Here is a 20516-nt window from a genome sequence, read left to right as displayed (position 1 = left end):
ACATAGGACTGTTTTTCGAAAAAATTTAATGATTTTGGAACCAAACGTGCTTTCACTTTTCTTCAAAATGTTTTTCACTGATCGTTCAGATGTTCCCATAATGCCAGTAAGATCTCTGACTAGTCGATTCTCAAGCACCAAATCCTTTTTTTTTTGTTGACGTTTTGGATGGCATCTGTTGATGTTGATGACCGTCTTGGACTTGGTTCGTTAGTACTAATCCACACTTGCTCGCGTCAAACAATTATCACCGAAGGCATTACTGTCGAAAGAGGTTCTACATGAAATTAAAATTAAAAAGTCTTACTATTTTTTGCCCACAGTAGGTTGCCGGAAGTACTGAGTGGAGAGATTATCTAAGACAATTTGGAGTATATTTCAATTAATACTCGAGAATTAAGTGGAATTATAATCATAAGTTAGCCTCTTCTATTTCTGAGTAGCAATTCGTAATATTACTTAATATACAGGATGTAGAGTTAAGTGTTGTTACTTTCGAAAAGTTCAGTGCTCAAAATCTATATTTAGCATAACCAAAGTACCTATGGCATTATTATGTGCATATTATGTATACCAACCGATCAAATTTAATTTAAACCGCGCTCGCAAACCCCATCGATAAGACCAATTTTGTTAGGTTTTTTATGTTTCTGAAGTTTGATCTCCTTATGTTAGTAAGTATCTGTTTGCTAATTCTTTGTTTGCGACGCGAAAAGTTTGTTTGGCGATTTTTCCCTTAGAAAACAAATTTAGCGACAAGCTTGCTTGAACTTTTGAGTTTCGAGTGGAATCAGGCTCAGAGAAGCGTTGACAGTTCCCTTTATCACGAGAACACATAGTAATTGAGTGGCATAAAATAAATTCAGTGAAGGTGGTTATGTCATCGAAAATTTGCCTTATTCTAATCCTCTATCTACCAACTATAATATCAAAAAAGTTTGAAAAACAGTGTTGGCATCAAGATGTCGGAGAGGATCTCAACAATTCTATGCATTGACTCAATCGTTTTGGTTAATGTATGGGGTACGAAGCTGATCCCGTTCAAAAAGTACTGAATCTTTTTTAAAAACGACGACGACTAGAGGTCGCCAAAGACAGGCTTGATAGCGAAGCTAAGGACGCTATATTCATCAAACGTGTCAATGTTGATGAAGAGACGTGTTAGTACCATATTATGGCATCGTAAAGTGTACAACAATCTAGCGAATATCGCTCCAAAAATATGTTGAAACCGAAACAATCACGTAAGAGTCGGTCAAAAATAAAGATGATGCTCTTGATTTGATTATAGTTTGTGACTCACCAGGAATGTAAATTGGCGTTTTGAGGCGGCTACATGAAGCAAAAATTAAAATAAAAAAAAATATTTCCAGTCCGGGTCAAATTTGATCAAATGATTAAAAAAGGTAGTATTCATATTCACGATATTAGCTACAAATAATAATTAATGAATGCAACTGTCTGGGCATGTGAGCTACATATATCACTTTAAAACTAATTAAATATCTTCAGTTTTTACCTTTCTAAAGAGCCATATTATTATTGCTAATTAAATGTAGAAGAACTCTTCCGTACATATTCATATACACACATATACGGAATGTTTTTAAATTACAGCAAATTAAAATGCATTAAATCGTATAAGCAATCTGTTTTTATACACTTGCTTGATTTATGAAATTGTGAAATTCACGTGCCCCCTTAAGTTAGCGATAATGCTTTGTGAGACTCGTACTATTTAAGCTACCTGTAGTGATTTCGCCAGCTTTGTAATGCTCGTAAATGAGATTTGCACGACGTGCAACTTGCTGTGATTGAGTAATAATTATACAGCGCTTACAGCAGACACAACTTAAGCGACTAGATATGATTGTAAGAAAACCAGAAATCTTATTTATAGACAATAAAAATGCAATGAATTTATTAAAATCTCTATTTGTGCGGTGGTTTACACAAAGCCAGTTTAATGAAAGCGGGGACTCACAAATTTTATCCGTTATTTATAAAAATAAATTTAAATTTGAAAACACCGTCTGTTGGAGGTAAGTATGAGGAACACATTATTGTTTAGTCCAAACTGCTTTTTTCTATAATTAAATGTGCGTATTAAGTAGTAGTATAAAATTTCTGAAGTTCTTATGTAATAATAATAAAAATTGCAGTGTAAATTACTTTGTTATTCATTGAGGGGTTTGTGTTGTCTAAATATTTCAATAAGATCTTGCTTTTGTTAGTTTAGCGGACGTGCATTTTTTTTATTGCGATAATATCCAGATTCGTTTTTGGGCAGAACGCAACACATCCTTAACAATGAAGTATCATCTCTGACATCTTTATAGAATCGGCTTTAAGTTTTTGGATTTCAACACTGTTTTGTGACATAATATACTTCCGTATGCTAAAACTTCGAACTCGAATGCCCCGAAATTCCGTTGTATTGGAGCGATTATCATCATTTTTGTTAAAGTCATATTCCTTTTAGTCAAAAGAGTATAAAAAAAATTTTAGTCGTCCTATATGAAAGATAAGCTTATGTAGGCTAACTTATCAAAGCACAGCACGCCTACAGGTATACGAACGGTAGATCACATGAGACTGCACTTAACTCGCTAATCCTAAATATAGAATAGGTACTAGAGCATAGGATGAAGGATGAAGTCATGTGTAGAAGTTCACTCAAGTGAGGAAAGTTCACTGATTGGGAGTGGTGAGAAATTATTATTTTACATATGGCTCAAGCAGCTCACGAATTCCGGTTTTAGACCAAGTATCTTCTGGGTAGCCAAAGAACATCCGTTTGAAAGTGAGCTAAAGTGAGAAGGCGCCCTACTCAAGGTTGTCCGCTGGGTTTGGAACACGCCAAGTAAAAAAACCTACCAATGAAATATAAACAACACTCTCGGAATAAACTAGAGTAAGCCTAGTCGAAGCCTAAAAGTCTGCCTGGGGTCTCTCACCAGGCCTCATGAGTTGATGTTGCACCGAGGTAGTGAGGTCAAACCTGTTTTATGGTGTTTTGGTGTGATGTGAAAGAATCCAACGTCAACACTGAAAATGTTACTCAATCTACCACAAATAGTACCACAAATAGTGGAAAAGAGTGGATTGTGCCGGAGAATGTGACTCACTTGTGGAACTTACAACTTCTACACAGAGGGATCAAAAATGGCTAATGAAGTGGACGCCGAAATGTATTGTTCACAGCTGGATCTTAGGCAACTCTTCAAGTTCCCGGAATCTTCCAAGCGGAAGACTTCGCACTCGAGAAAGAGGTTGCAAAAACTAACAAAGCAGGAAACAACATAAAAAGACTAATGTATGTTTACTTCGAAAGCCTGAAAGCAATACAGGTAAGAATCTCACATTGAATTTTGTCAGAGAAAGTCCTTAAAAGAAAGGACACAGTAGAAGCAGTGGCTGCTGGAAAGCGGCTGAAAATGTACTGTATCACAGGTCACTAAGGAGTTCTGGAAAACGAAATAGTTGAAAAGATTGCCAAAAATGCTATCTGTCTGAATACCGAACCAGTACAGGAAATACTAAATCCACTAAAAACGATACACATTGCATTTTCCGAAGCGGCTGACGTATCAGGATGAGTTGTAATGTTGGAATTAATGAATGATAACCAAAATCACGTGTAAGAGTCTAGAAGACACACACGTTTTTTTACTCACTCGATATCGAAAGGACTGTAGGACGATTATTTGCCTAATGGCAGGCCACAACTAACTGGCATCACATGTGAGCTGGATGGGCATTACTAACGACGATACATGCAGAAAATACAAGGAACTAGACAGGGGAGAGACGCTGGAACACCTCCTCTGCTTCTGTTTCGGAGATATCTCTGTGAACTCTCAAAGGTATCTCTGTGAACTCGTCTAGGGATATATCTACATATAGTATTATGAAGACGAAAAGAGTGTAAATTGAAGAATTATGGCAACAAGTTATAAACGCTGACCAAAGGGATGAAAAATAAGGTACCTAAGCAGTGTTTATACATAAAATTGTGAACTGCTTGACATTTGACACTACGGTATCAAAACAGCTATATGAATTTTTAACACTTTTAACTAGATACAAACAGGGGCAGCACATGCCAACGCTTATATGTTAATAATGTCCTTTTCACACTCAACAACGATTCTCAAATACACTTATCAGCGATAAGCAGCTTAAAATTTTACTGAACAATAGAAAATGAAACGAGGCATTTCCTGTGTGAAGAAACAATGAAGGAATTAAAAAACGTTTAAAGATACCGACAGCAACATGAACTCATCAGCACCAAATTCCATGATGGTTTTTCGTTCGTTTTTAAATAGTCACAACGACGTCGATCGATGGGCAATGGACCGAGTGGTCAAATGTTCCATTGTCCTTATTGCATTTCTCATATTTTACCATAGATTTTAATCCTGTTGTGCATTTTTTATATTTTGGCAATGGACAACAACAACAACAAGGGTTATAACTGTCGTTGTAGTGAGTTAAAAGGTAAATATGAATATCCATATGTGTGTACATGTACATACATATATATGTATATACAAAATATACATATGTACCATAATATATGTATAATGTATTTTTTGTGTTTAATTTGCCTATTGAATTTGCGAGATTTTTGTTGTAATCATTGTTTTACATGCCGTGAGCACACCTCCATTTATGAAAATATCCCCAGTCGTGTCAAATATCTACCTTTTCTAAATACATATATACAACTGTATAGTTACTGCGAAATATGTCTACTTTCCTTGTCCCTGCCGCATTTAATAATCCCTTACGGATTTAACAGGTTAACAACTCAAAATACTAATACCGTTACTTCATACAAATGGCACAAAGCGCATCCTTATATAACTCCAGAACAGTCCTGCTACAACTCAGCTGCCCTGCTGTCACTCGGCTGCCAATTCATAAATCTGCAACAAACTCATATCTACATATACCATACATACACACATACACACTTGTTGAGTCCAATCTTCAAATCTATCTGAATGACTTGACCATTTCCGACTTAAATATTCCTTTCTATTGTTTCGCAAAGACGACTCATCGCAGCCGATAAAGGCCAAGGCTTAGCACCTGAATTTGCCTAAATCAGCTTAAAGCTATTTACATACCCTTATATATACATACATATTTATAGCTACTCATCGCCACCACTCGCATTATTCGCCATCGATCCCTTAAATAAACAAATTAGTCCAGTGTTTTGGACAAATTTGCTTTTGTTTATGCTTTGCTTGCATACAATGTGTTGTTTATGTGGACTTCGTAAAAGACACACTAAACCGGATGATTATTGTAAGTGGTCTGGACAGTGTTATTTGTGGTGTACTTGTAGAATTTGCAATGTACTTAAGTACTTATATTTAGCACAAGTCATTGCATCGCAATTTGCCTATTGAAACATCCAGGTGGCTATACGAATGGGTGCACATATGATAATACCTTGAGTGTAAACTTTGGGTACTTGGAGTTGAGCGGATTATAGAACACTTGGTTAATGCTTAGAGATGTATGCGGTTTGATTGTGCAGACGAAATCGTAATGCTAAATCCCACAAAATATATTCTAATGAGGCATTAATGTTGTGATTAGTACTATAATGGTCGGTGACTTCGGCACTTCGGAGACATAGCAGTTAAGTACGTTATTCTACACATATATTCGTATAGATTCCTTTTGAATAGCGTTCATCTGATCAATAAGGTGAAAACAAAGCTGGTGGATCTTATGCATAATTATGTCTGCAATCGACAAAAAAGTATAGTTAGGCGAAATTTTCTTTCTTGGTTGAAAGGAAGCACACCTGGAGTGACGGTATTTCAGCAACAAAGTTGATGGTTTGGGTAGAAACAAGAATATTTTAATAATTCCATAATGTTTCGCTAATTTATAAAGATTTATGTAAAGTGAACTGGCTGTTGAATTTCATATATAATTTATTTTTTGGACCGATCCAATGACAAATCCGCCGTTTTAAGTGCTAAAATATCTTGTCAACTGTAACTCCGACAGCATAATAAGTTGCATTTCAGCGACACGGGTTGTAGTGATAGCTTCACGGATCTGTTCTTAATGTCATCCTGGGAAAAAGTGAGTCTTCCGGTTTAGTCATCCATGTTGAAAATATTTTTAGAAACCCTAAAAAGTACTTATATACAGCCATGGACATATAAAAAGCACAAATCCGAATCCAATATTACTTCTAATCTCTTTAAATCGTAAAGCAGCTGAACAATGAAAATGTGGTATTTATTTAAGTAACTGTAACAAGTTATGAAGAGATTTCTATTAAATTTGTATGCGGCAATTTTGTTAAGTTCATTTTTAAGTTCGTAGTTTATTTTGAATTATTTTGTGTTAAGATTTTTAATTTCATTTTGCGAATCAATAATTATTTCGGCGAAAATGGGAAGGGGAAAACATTGCACACCGGGAAAGAAACGCTCATATGCAATATGATTAAAAGAGGAAAACTCCTGCCGGAAATTCTGAAGTAATGCATTGCTCTCGAAAAAATGATATATAAAAAAATGACCCATCTGTGTCAATAAAAATATACCAAAAACCAAGATCACGTAAAGCTGATATTAGTGTTGACAAAGCCATAGTATGGAAGAGCAAAGACGATCCCTTTGAGTCAGCAAGAGAAATTATGATCAAAGGTAATGACGAATACGGTGTTCACGTGTCCAGAAAGCTTGACTCAATGAAGTTCAACTCTTTTGACGAGTTAGTAGAAAGAAAACACTCCTGTCAAAATGTGCTTTGGAGTGGCGAAACTAAGATAAATAGGATGGGTCCAGATGGGAAAACATTTGTTTGTACAAGGTATACCTGTACCAAAAAAGAACATTAAGTATTATATAATGTTTTTATATAATGATTCGCGTTTTCATGGCACGACGTCGGGGCCAATTCGAATAAGGGGTAAAATGAACAGGTTTCTGTATTTTCATATACTGAAAAATAAAATGGTGTCATTTGTATTTGAATCCACGCCGAAAAACTGAACATGAAAACGGATTGGCCTACGCAGAGCCCGGATCTGATAATTTATGGAATGATGTCAAAACTAAAATAACAAACAAAAAAAAAAATCAAAAATGTTGATGATTTATGGGCTGAAATTGAGACGGCTGGGTTTTAGTGAAGGGGTGATTAAAAATGGTGGATCTAGTAAAAAATACTAGCGAAGGTATTTTTGATATTTTTAATAATTTTTTACACATGTTTGTACCTTTTTGTAAACTCCCTTTAGAACGTGATGATTAGGTGCTTAATTTGCCATATACAATATTGATGTTTTCGTCTTCTTTTTACCAATAATAGAATATTTAATGTTTTAGTAATATAAAAGCTAATAATTTTGAATATAAAACACATGCCCATTTAAATCCGTATGTAATTAACTTAAGGAAGAAATAAATGTTTTTTATTTAGTGACCAAGTGTGCTATTTATTAACCATTGCTGTATATGAATGAACACAGTGACCAACTGAGTTGATTAAGGCATGTATGTTTGTATAATTATGTATATACTTCCTCAGTTTTTGAGATATCTATTTGAAATTTTGCACAAACGTTTTTTCTCTCTAAGAGCTTATTTGTTAGAAATCGCTGCTATCGGATTTATAGGAAATAGATATACAAACTTACCATTCAAGGTAAAAGCCTCGCATGGAAAACTTATTTGAGAATGTATCTTCAAGATATTGGCATGAATTTTTGAGATCAAAATCTTTTTATACCCTTTTATGTTATTAGAAATGTACCTAAAGTGGATTATAGCCTCGTTGCAGCTAAAATTGGGGACTAAAATAAACTCTTAATAAGAAAAGGAGGGTTGCTAAAGGGCTATTAACATGGAAAGGGAGAAGTTTGGTTATTTTGTGAATTGATGATTTAGTACTAATATAAAATTGAGCAAAATCGCTAATATTACATTTCAAGCCAAACATTTTAGAGATAACTATCTGTACTAGAACATCTAAATAAAACAAGTTACATATTTCAATTTGGTTACGAGTCCAATTTTTGTTTGGCGCTTTTTTTCAAACTCCTCTCATCTTTACGCACTGCGTTCACTTCAAGCATTAAGGTATTTATGTAACCACATTTTAACTACCGGTTGCATAAATGTGGTTTACTAGGTTGTTAACCAGGCTGAGAACTCCGACTGGTTACGAGCATTAAATGCTAGTTATATAATTTCAAGAGCACCCCGCGTAAGATTAAGTATAAAACAAAAATTATGGTTGGCTACTTGTGAGGAATTCACAATGTTGCATATGTGTGTGTGTGCATTTAGAATGTTTATTACTTAAATGTGTGTGGTAAAGACTTAATTAAAATGTCGTTGAACTGACATGCGGCGGTAGCAACATTTATGAGTTGGCTTAACTCTTGTATAAATATTTTTTTTTTTTTTGTATTTTATTGTAGCCTTTTTAGTTTTAATTGCCGAATTATTTTTCTTTTAACTACACGAACGTAATTAAAAGCCAACAGCTGTTGAATATATGTGTATTTAAACAAAGATGTGTGCATACATCTACATATGTATATGAGAATATACTTTTGGGCACTCTGAGCGCAGAAAGTATTATATACATTTAATGTACATATGTTTGTGTGCAAAAAGAAGATCAAGAATAAAATCACAGTCATGCTTATTTTGCAATGCTTGACTTGTTTTTTGGCAATTAAAACTGAATTTATGAATGATTATCGCTTGCGCCTAAAGCTTATAATTGGATTAGCGGTGCTGTGGGCAGCATGTATGAATTCTTTATCAATTTATAATAGCAAAAACATTACGATATGTCGCCAATATTTATTAATGATGAAAAAGTCACTTAACTGTACAACAGCAGTTATAATGCTCTCCATAAATGTGGGATCGAATTTGCACGATCAAACATGTCTAAAGACCATTTTACAGCACTATTTTTTTTTTTAATTCAGCTTTATCGGGACGAGTTGAGCAAGAACGCGTTTTTTACCCAAAATATCAACCAATATCATTTAAATGGAGATGTCTCTTGCTATCTCTCCAATACTTACTCGACTGTTTTCAAGTTCATTTCACTTTTATAATATTTTCATCAGTTGAAGAGGTCGAAGGTCGTCGAGAAAGAGGTATGTTTTCAACGATCTTTCGACCATCTTTGAAGGCTTTGTACCACTCGAAGGCTTGTGTGTTTTAAAAACTGATACATTTCCCTTTGGATCCCTCGAGAGGGTTACAGTGTAGTAAGAATTCATCCGCGAAAAGAATTGCCTTTTTTTAAGGTCCCAGGCTGCTTAAACTTTATATATGTATATGTCTTTTATAATGACTTTGCTTTAATCAATAGACATAGTATACGAGTATAGTAAGAAAATAGTGATAAAGTATTCTGCTTTAACTGAAATTATAACACTTTGGATTTGATTTCCACAAATGAAAAGACATTTACGTTTAAACTTCCAGCTACAAACATTACCTGTCATGAGCTGAATGGAGGCTCAGCTGGAGTAGCTACGGTCACAAAGTTTGACTAAAACTTAATTCTGATACCGTGAAGAGCAGTTGGCACTTGGAGGTCGCTATTTTCTCCTAATTGTGGTTGGCTCTTCGGGGAGTACGATGGTTCAAACCCAAGTTTGGGGAGAGCTGACATTGAGCCAGAACGTAAAGTCGTATTGTGGCCAGTTGCCACACTCAGAGGTTTTGGATGGACCTCAAACCCGACTAAGTTGGATCAGGTGCCCATTCGACCTTACCAATTATTTTTATCCGCTTTTTACTTGAGCATCGTGCAGTTAGGTAACATGACATGTACCCATGGCATACCACAGTATAAAAGTAATATATTTTGATAAAAACTATCGAAACTAGTAATTAAACTGTTAGCTTCTTCAAATAATAATAACAATGAATAACAACGCTACGGACCCTTCCATAAATTATATATTCTTTCTCACAAATCTAGAATCTAGTAGAAATCTTTTCCCCAACCTTATTCGAGCGACCCTCTACATCTTTACCTACCATGCATAAAGGTCAAATATTAGATTATTCAAAGGAAATCACAGAAAAGTGGGCTCGAAACAATCTAAAAAAATATTTTTGTAACTGAAAATAAATAATATTAGATTCATTGGATTCAAATTCCAACGATTATTCATTATCACTGTTTACATCATTTTCCAATTAATCAAAAATTAAGCATTCACATGCTCTGTATAATGAAAAAAAATTCCGTTAGCTTCACACACTGCGCGGCGTACCTCTATAGCACACTCACCATTTGCGGTGTATGCTCACTGTGCACTCACCTCTTCTCACATCAAAATTTTTCAAGTATGCGTAAGAGTAAAAAAGAGCGCTTGTTTTTGCTCTACCATGCGTATAATGAACCCGTTCGTTGGTCGTTATCGGAAATTCCATTCATGACGTATGGACAACGGGGTGAGCAACTTTAGATAAAATATAAATACATATGTACTTAACATACATACTGATTATGCTGGCATATCGCAGATAGTAGTGTCGATACAGTCATGCAGTTGAGGAAATGTGTCAATGTCAATGCTAGTGACGTCACATACGATACATCCGCTTACACATATCGGTCATTATCTATTAAACTACACAACATAATTGTGTTATTTTAAACAAATATTAGAATTTGGCGCCAACGAGTGATGACACAATTGGTAATGTGTAACTTCCGCATATGAGCTGGCGTTCGATGACGTTTGCCAAAGGTAATGAAACGAGCATGTACTTCTTTGTGGTCATTTATTTCGGGTGCGATTACTAATTTTCGTTAGAGATAAAAATAGATTTCGCCATTTGATTTAACTTATTTTTTTCCTAACATGATAATTAATAGTGTAAGTATACACGATAATATATTGACATGAGCAATGAAAGTGTCGCTCGAATTTTTTCTATTTCAATAGGTTGAATTGATTAAGCAAATGATTAGATTAGATTGTGTATAAGTTCAAGTGGGTTAGTAAGTAATTTGGAAAAGTTATTGGCATTTAGCACATAAATCTATTTTTATACTCTCGTAATATGCTAATATGAGCCTAAAAGTTTTATTGACATAACGCTTGAGCTAAAATTAGATATTCAATTGACGGTACTTGGTACCAGTGTACCTGTGCGCTCTGAGGAAGTTGGGTTCAATGCTCTGTAATCAGATTAAAATCAAGTGATTATAACCACTTATCAGTCAGAAAGTACTCTCGTTTTGCAATTCCTTGATTTAAACAGGTATTTTATTGCACAAATGAAAAAAGTAGTATACATTTACCGCATTCAAAGTACAACTTTTAGATTCCTTGGATAGCCAAAAACGGTCGGATATAAGGATTTTTCTGCTCAAAATTATCTCAAATCAAAACACAAAAAATATTTATTGTAACGATATAGATAAAAGAATATAACGCCAGAAGGGCTAGTCCAAATTTGGATTTTTGATTAAATGACCACTTCAAAAAAGTCAAATTTCTAAAGCTGTGTTAAGTGGGAACTCCGTATTTCATCATATCATGCAAATTTGTGAAATAAGGTCCGCAAAAACTATTGTTATTTTCAGATTAGAATGAATTGTGATAACTCTGCAAAAAAATATTTAAAAATTGAATTTACCAGTAAGCTTGATAGGGCAGCTTATCGGTCTACCGCCCACGTTTTGTTCGAACCAAATTTAATGGTCATTCTTTGATAACACTGTATTGCAGATATTAAGTTTTACACTTTCTAAACGTCTCGACTTAGATACACATAAGTAATCAACCAACAAAAATTTCTAAACAAACTTTAGGCAAACGCTCTATGAGTAGTTGCAATATATATAGTTGTGCAGTGTTTTATTACAATGACTTTTACGAAAAATTTTGTGGTATGTACGATACCATATATAGTAATTGAGATAAAAAAAACATCAGGAAATTGAAATTTAGTTGATATTTCCAAAACATGTATTTTGCTATGTTGGTAGGACTGTCCTGTCTGATTTTCAACTCGTCCCGATAAAGCTTATTTTTCTTTCAAAAGAGTACCATAAACAGGTCTTTTTGGATATGCTTGTTCGTGCGAATTCCGATCGCACATGCATGGAGAGCATTATAACTGTCGCTGAGACATTAGTTTATAAGTTTGACATGCAAACAAGTAAACAATCACTAGAATGGAGGAAAAAATCCAGCCGAAACCAAAAAAACAACGTCAAAGTCGCTCGAAAAACAAGGTAATGTCCATTGTTTCGATATTCGTGGTTTGGTACATCATGACTTTGTTCCAGGGAGACGGACGGTCGATAAGGAGTTCTATTTGGCGATATTAAGGCGTTATCGTGAGAACATCCATCGAAAACGGTCGGAATTGTGGAAGAAAAATTTATGGATTTTCCAAAAGCCAAAAACGCAACGAATACACCATCGTTCAACCACCGTATTCGCCAGATTTGGGACCGTGTGATTTTTTCTTGCTCTCCAAACTGAAATTGGCGCTCCATGAAAGGCTTTTTCAATCCATTAAAGAGATAAAACAAAATTCGCTAATTGTCATCTCAAAAGGTGCTTTTGAAAACTGCTTAGAGGTCTGGCAAAATTTTTCGCATAGGTGTATTACTTCTAGTGGGGATTACTTTGAAGTCGACAAAATAAATATTTTGAGTTTTATTTACAATTTGCGGGTACTTTTTATTCACAATATATACACAAGATTATTGATATTGTAGATGTCTATACTTGACTAACTTTTCTAGAGTCGCAGTTTCATTGGAGCATAGTTTTAGAAACAGTATATCCAAAATGGTGTCACTCAGAAACATTTTAGTTGAAAGCATATATAAATTTACGAGTTATAAGCAAAAATTACTTTTGTAAGAGGCGTAAACTCACATACATAGTACTAGAGCGTTAGGGTTTCATGAAACAACGTGGGTGGATACCGTCCTTTCATTTGCATAAATGAAAACTACCTGTGACAGTTTTATATATCGTGAAACAAATAATGAAATGTTGTATATTCGCGCCTTGGCTGTGAGCAAAACATTTTTACTTTCTGGAAGATAGAGGCAAGAAAGGTGCTCTGCATAGCGCATTTTGAAACACAGAAAAGTGAAACACGAAAAATGCTCTTTTGAAAACTATAACGGATAGCCACTTTGAGTAATTTTGGATCACTTACGAAAGAAGCAATGAAAAGCAATTTATTAAGGCAGCAAAAGCAGGAGCCACCAATACTAAATGTTTGCAAATGTCCACTCAAACGCAGAAAAATGAAACACGAATTTTCATAAGTTAACAGGAGAAGGAAAGAATGGTGAAACCTTTTACATATAATATATTACGCAAATTGTCAACTTATCGACTGATCCAGCTTTTAATTTTTTATTTGTGGTTTGATCAACATATTTTAACTAGTGTGTTTGGTCGTTGTTTGTTTACGATTTTAACTAAGTATTTATGTTTCCAACGGCGTCACGACTACAGAATTTTTGAAAATGTTGTAGAAATGTTTTGAAGAGCATAAGTATTTGAGTAGCACAAAGCATTCAGTGAAGGTCACGAAGCCATGGAAAACTTACTTCATTACGATAACATTGGAATATTTAAAGAAACATTGCCTCAAAATCATCGTGTTGGCATCAGAAGGATAGGATCTCAACATGTCTTATAGATCCGAGATGCAAATTTTCGTTAATGCTATTGGTATGGAGCGTGTTTAAGCTAGACATCAAATAAAAGACCTGCATCTTTTGTAAAAACGATGCCGCGTAGAGGTCGCAAAAGATATTAAAGCTGAGAACTCTACATTAATCAAACAACAAATATATAAATTCATCAGGACTGGTGCTGAGATGTGGATTTATGAACATGACGTCCAATCTAATCATCAATATAGTTTGAATTTTTTGATGGAATGTTGTTTTGCATCTTAGGTTAGCCATCAGCTGCTCGAGACATACGACTACATTGTCATATTTCATTGAATTAAGAGACAGAGGCTACGCTGGCTAGGTCATGTCGTCCCAATGGTTAAAGACATGTGAAGATGTGCTCTGCGAATATTCGACAAGGTACAAGCCGGGGCAAGCAGAAGAAGAGGAAGACCTCCAGTCCTTTGCAGAGACCAGATGGAGAAGGGCCTATCTACACTTGGAATCTGCAATTGGCACCAAACAGCGAAAAGGAAGAAAGACTGGAGCGCTGCTGTAACCGCGTAAGCACTGTCTATTGAAGAAGCCATTTTTAGTTACGTTCTGGTTAACTTAACCAAGATTCTTTCATTCGGTAAGTAATCATTTTTTTACCCACAACCTAACTGACTGACTACTAACCAGACATAGAGGAAACAGTCCTAAGAGGCGATATGCAACATACTAGCATATACATACTATAAATAATGAAGTCGCATAGATTATAGCTCAGTACTGAGCTAAGCTCAAAATCGTTCAGTGCAACGGCATTTGGCTTTTGGCAATTGCCGCATAGCGCGCTTTGCTTTTGCTACCGCTCCCGCTGTTGCACGCATACACACAGAGTTGCAAAATAAAAAAGGACACAAAGTGTAAAATAAAAATTACAACAATAAAAGCAACGTTTAAAAATGCTTCTTCATTTCGTCTTGACAACATTATCATCGTTATTAGGTTTAACCTTCAACAGCGTGTAGCCTTCGTTGTCCTGACATTTTACAAAACGCTGGAACGTCGTTGCCTTTTTTGCTGTGGGCGTTGCACAAGTTTGTATGCACAGTTATATTGGTATATGGTTGAACAAAAGATGCTGCAAACTGCCAACACTTTACAAAAAGTGCAACAGCAATAAAGACAAACAAAATTTCAAGGATTTGCTGGGCATTTATGTTGCCCTTTGTTTACTTTATTGCTTTCGCATATTTTGGTTTATCTCCTTTCTATTTGTTTGCCTCTTGTTTTGCCTGTCCTTTGTCGAGGTTAATAGTGGTGTTGTGTACAAAGCATTTGATAGATATGCTGTGTGTTAGTGTGTGATGTCCTTGAGGTGTCTATTTTGACTATTAAGTCCTTAAATAAATGCTTACATATAAATATATATATAAGTGTACTTACATATTTACATTGTGGTGATTTTTTTCGGTAGGCCACCTTAATTTATGCATTTTTGGTTGCAGTTTCTAGAAAACGAAAGAAACGCATTCATTCACACTTCACTCGCGACGTATGTATGCATCGGTTGTTAGTTCGTATTGTAAAGTTGCATTTGCGTAGCGACGAGTCGGAATGTCGAAGTCAACGCGAAAACCGAAAGTTGAAAGTCATATGTGTGTCGTTGGCCGAATAGGTGACCTGAAAAATGACAGGATAATGTGAAAAATGTGTCGGATGTTTAGAGAAATAAAATGTAGGTATGTTACAATATTTCCAGTTATTTAAGAAAGCGTACTTCTAATGGTAATACCTATACAAATCATGCTAAGAATGTAATACTAAATCATAAACTAGTATACTAATCGTTTGCAGAAAAGACAGTTATTTGAGTTCACTCGGTTTGTGAGAATGTTTTGCAGTTTTTCAAGCTAGCTCAGGGTTTGAGAAAACTCAATAGTTTTGGTTACTCTCCGCGAACTGTTTTTTTATTTGGACCTTTTACTAATTCAAATTTTTATACTCCATTAAGTTTGCCACGAAGTTTGTAAAAGGAAAGCCGAAGAATGATCAGCGTAATAATCTAGACCGATGAGCAACTTTAGAATACAGAGAATGTTATGGTTGTGACATGAGACGTTCAAGACAAAAAAAAACGCGTATAATCTAATGTTTAGGCCATAAATTCAGCTTTATTATAAAGATAAGGTTTGACCATTATGTTTAATAAATAATTTCGTCGAAGTGACCCTAATAATTCCAGCCGAGAGGCTTAATAACACGCTGAACATTCTCTTCCAAGGAGTAAACTGAGCTCAGGCTACTATCGGGATCACATTTGGCGGATTGTTGTTGGCCTATGCTAAGTAGGTTAGCTGCGAAGAGTAATACGCAGCCCTCGGGCAAGAGCTGCCGGAGAGGAGGACATGTCTTAAAATGCCCCATGCGCTTGATGAACTTCTGGCCGTACTGGTTCAGTCGAGACTTACTCCTGATTAGTGCCCGAAACTGACTCTGAACATAAGCTCCCATAAGGACTTATGTCAACCCTCGCCTGGCCTTCTTGCTTGCAGAGATACCCATTGTGTTCATATAGGGCAACTGTTATGATGCGCGGAGATAGCAGTTTGAAGCGGAGATAAATTAGAAAAAATAAAAACAGCACAACAACAACAAAAAGGACAACAAAAGATGATCAAGGTGCGGAATACGTGACCGTCTTCCGTACTTATACTTCCTATACTAGCTTTCTGCAGCTGCAATCACTGAAGAATCCCGGGCTACTCAAGACTCACCGAAACAAGAGTATATCAGCCAAATGATGAGGGCATAAGAAGAATCCTTAAAAAAGTGCAAGGGTTGCAAATAATGAAGATGACGATGTTAAGAACGGCTTACCGCAGAAAACGAGCAAGGACGGGTCACTAGTCCGCAGAGGGAGTAAATGTGGTGGAATACTTATAACCACAAAAACACAAAGACAGCAAGGGAAGAATACATCTGCAATAGCTACGCAGAAGTTCTGAAGATGCAAGGAAAATCTCAAACAAGTTGATGGTGAAATCAAAGGGATTCGAAAACAAGAACCCTAGAAGGGACACACTAAAAAGGTCAGATCCGACAAGTATGCGTTAAAATTGGCTGAGTTAATTGCAGGTTGCGACTCAAAAAAAAAACGCAAAAAGATGTATCCACTGATTTTGACCAAGAAACTTTGCTTGGGAATACAAAGGTCGCGACAGGAGAGAGTAAGATATTTGCATAAAATGCGGTCAATCGTCACAAATTAAAATAATGCACAAAGCCCACATTATGCAGTCTCTGCGCAGAGGCCAAACACGAAAAACTCGACAATAACTCGGGCTCTCTCCCAGATAGTGATGGAAAACGGCTGCGATCTATTCATCTTAAGCGGGCAATATAAAAAGAATGAAGCTATCATAGAATCGAATAAGGAGATTTTTGGTGTTACCTCTGCCACATGCCATATGGACGGAACATCCATTCATATTCACGAAAGAATATAGAATTATTACTACTGTAGGAAAAGTTTTGTTTTTATTAACTATTGGCGGCATTAGATGCTTCCTAAACAATAATTTCATATTTTATATATAATATTCATATAATATTTTTATTTGGCGACATTGTCAATTTCAGAACGCATTTGAGTTTATGCTAGCTTAAAATAAGAGTTTATACCTTGAAAGAGTTTAAAAAATCTTTCAGCTATACGAGTAATTAAAACAAAAAGCTCTCAAATAGCACTAAACTGTCTATAATGTGAGTTGTGTTTCAAATTCAGACGATTATAAATATATCAGGATAATAAGACGAGTTCAAAAATATTCCAAGCGAATTTTAAGTCTCACTCTATCTTGTTGTAGCATGAAAAACACAATTCGCCTTATGCTCGTAGATATCCAAATATTTTGAGTCAAAATGGAAAATTTGTAACGCGTTTCATGCTCAATACGATTTGTTTGCAAACTTTAATGCCGCGCACACGCAAATCCAAAACGTATGCGACGAAGTCAGCATAGAAAGGCGCTTGTACCAACCGAATCGAAACAACACATAGCCGAACGGTAAATCAGGCGCGAGCGTAACACAGACTAGTCTTTTGTCAAAAGCCTACATCAAACCGTCCAAGCGGTAGTTGAAGAGAATAAACTCACACCGTGGCGGCGCATGCGCAAAAGATTTTATGCAACGCCATGTGGTATAGGTGGTGGCATAAGAACACACTTGTGCGGACGTGGCACCCACTAGGCGGTCGCAGCCATTCGTTGCCGATTTTCAGCGTATGCGTGAATGTACACACGCGGTCACAGCGCAGGATGTGCGTAAGAGCAACAAGCGATAATGCTAAATGGTGTTCGTTTGTTGCTTTTTGACGCGAAAAGGGACGCGAGCGTATAATTACGATTAGTAACGCTAATCGACGCCTCAATTTAAGCGTGACACGCATTTTGTAGCTCATAAAAATATAAATACACATGCTTGTACAGACATCAATGCAAATGTGAGCGCAGGCGATAAGAAGGATATTACCTTGTGAGGTAGCAAATAACAACAAAAGTTGAAAATAATCAATATAACAACGCAGCCTGAACGCCGACACCGCCATCTTCAGCGGCTGCCGTGGCGAATGCGCCAACAGGTAAACAAAGCAAACCGGCTGAGGAAATGCTAATAAAATTTTTAGACTTACCTACAACTACGCATGTTTACAAATACAATAATGCTTTGACGAAATAGCCGTAAAAATGTGCACATAAAAATATTATGGTGTGTTGAGAGCGGGGAAAAAACATTATTTAGACACAATAATATCTGCAAACTGCAACTAAACAAAGTTACCTTGAGTATGTGCATAGAAATGTGTGCGTGTGTGTGTCAAACATAATGTAGCCAAAGCAAAGCGGTTATTAGACGCTGTTGTGACACTTTCCACAAACACAATCGCATAATTGGAAATGGCTTACCGCGCATGGCACAGTTGTATGCCCTACAGCAAGCAAGCTGCTTCGCGCAGCTTCTTGCGCTTTGCTGATTAGTCGTCCACTAAGTCAACTAGTCAATATAAATGATTCCCGCTGTTAACTGTTGAACGTACGCGTGAACGATGACTTCATTGCGCGCAGCGGCATGCTATTCGGTAGCATTGTTCGGTCGCTGAGGTAGCGCCGTGACCACGCAGCGTCCTACGGCTACTGCCGCTAGTCATAGAAATGATCGCTAACCAAAGTATTGCATACGAATCAATAGCAATTCCTGGTAGTTGAGAAGTGGTAAGAAATTTAAGCTACAATGCGAAGCGGGTGTATTTTTGTGGCAGCGGCACTTAATTATGGGTTTAAGCGCGTTAAATGCGCGCAGTGCTGTCTTAACCCTTGTATGCTCTATGCTTGATATTTAATTTCAATAAAAGGAAGTATATAATATCAAAGAAATTCGTACATCCATAGATAAAATAGATCATCAGTCGACAATTCTATTTTTATATAACTTGCAAAAAGAGTAAAGTCGAAAGAGGAGTCTCTTATCAAAGGCTGTTTTCATCTTTTTATTCGGAGGTGTTTAGTGTGTGGCCGGTCCGAAACTTAGCGCACAACCTTGCGAAGAGACTTTTTGCCTTTCACTTTAACTCGCCTTCAAACTTATGTTTTTTTAGCAACACAAAGGATACTTTTTCTAAGACTGGAAGTCGTGAGCTGCTTCAGCTATATGTAAAAGAGGTAATATAGGTAATACACTTAAACAAAAATCATTAGTAGAGGAGTTGGAGTTGGAGAACTCACGCCTCCAATGCAGTTGGTTTTATATTCCACTAAGCAAAGTCATCCACCTTTTTGTTATTTTCCATACCAGTTTCTTTAGGAAAATTCAAGTAACCTGAACGCTTTGATTATCATTTGGATGTATGCTATACATCAAGGTCAAATAGGCACTGTTTTCTTTGATAACTTGTTGTTATTTTGAAGGTAATTTAGTAATGCTACTCTCATAGAAACTCTTGTTTCTTGTGAAACCAGAAACTCCTCTTAAGATAATTTTTCATCAGCAATAACATACGTTTTAGAAAAAGGCAGAGAGGAATCACTTGGTGCCAGGTCCGAACTAAAAGTTTTATCCCTGCTCCCGGAGTTCCTGGTGAGTTACGTGTACTATCGATGTGAATGGATGCGCTTTCCTTGATGATACACAATTTCTTTCCTATTGGCCAACGGTGTCTGTTTCTGGGCATTTGCTTCCTTCAAACGTTCCAATTTTTGACAATACAAATCCAAGTGAAGAGATAGGCCGTTGGGGAGGCGTCCGTCTAACTTTGCCATAAACTCAAAAGATATTAAGTCTAGTTTTTTAAGCGAAATCTTTCCTTTCTAATATTATATATTCTAACCCGATTGTATACATAATATAATTCTAGCCGATAGGCCCAATTTTTAACCCTTTATTGCAGCAATTGGGATCGTATGACATAAATAACGCGTCGAATATTCTCTCTCAAGTCAATTGTGGATCGTGTCGGGCTTATCTGTGCGCGACTTCAGATATAACACTAACCAGCAACGATCTGGGAGGCAACGCCATGGGCTTATGATGCGAAATAATGCATTCACCAAAGTTTCCTTCAATAAATTGATCGTTTCGTGGCTGTATAGCATGTATCGCCGTGTTGTTGGAACCGAAGGTCTTCCGCATCAACATCCCACAATGCAGATACGGAAAAATTGGATTTTGTAAGTTCCTAAGTCCAAATCATTTCACAAAATCTTCCACAAAGTCGATGGACATATCTGCAAATATTACACGTGATGGCAGATTGACTCATTTGGGTCTTCCATGAT

This window comes from Bactrocera dorsalis, chromosome 4 (assembly GCF_023373825.1).
Source record: "Bactrocera dorsalis isolate Fly_Bdor chromosome 4, ASM2337382v1, whole genome shotgun sequence".
In the NCBI taxonomy this organism is placed as follows: domain Eukaryota; kingdom Metazoa; phylum Arthropoda; class Insecta; order Diptera; family Tephritidae; genus Bactrocera; species Bactrocera dorsalis.
Note: the sequence above shows the minus strand (reverse complement) of the source record.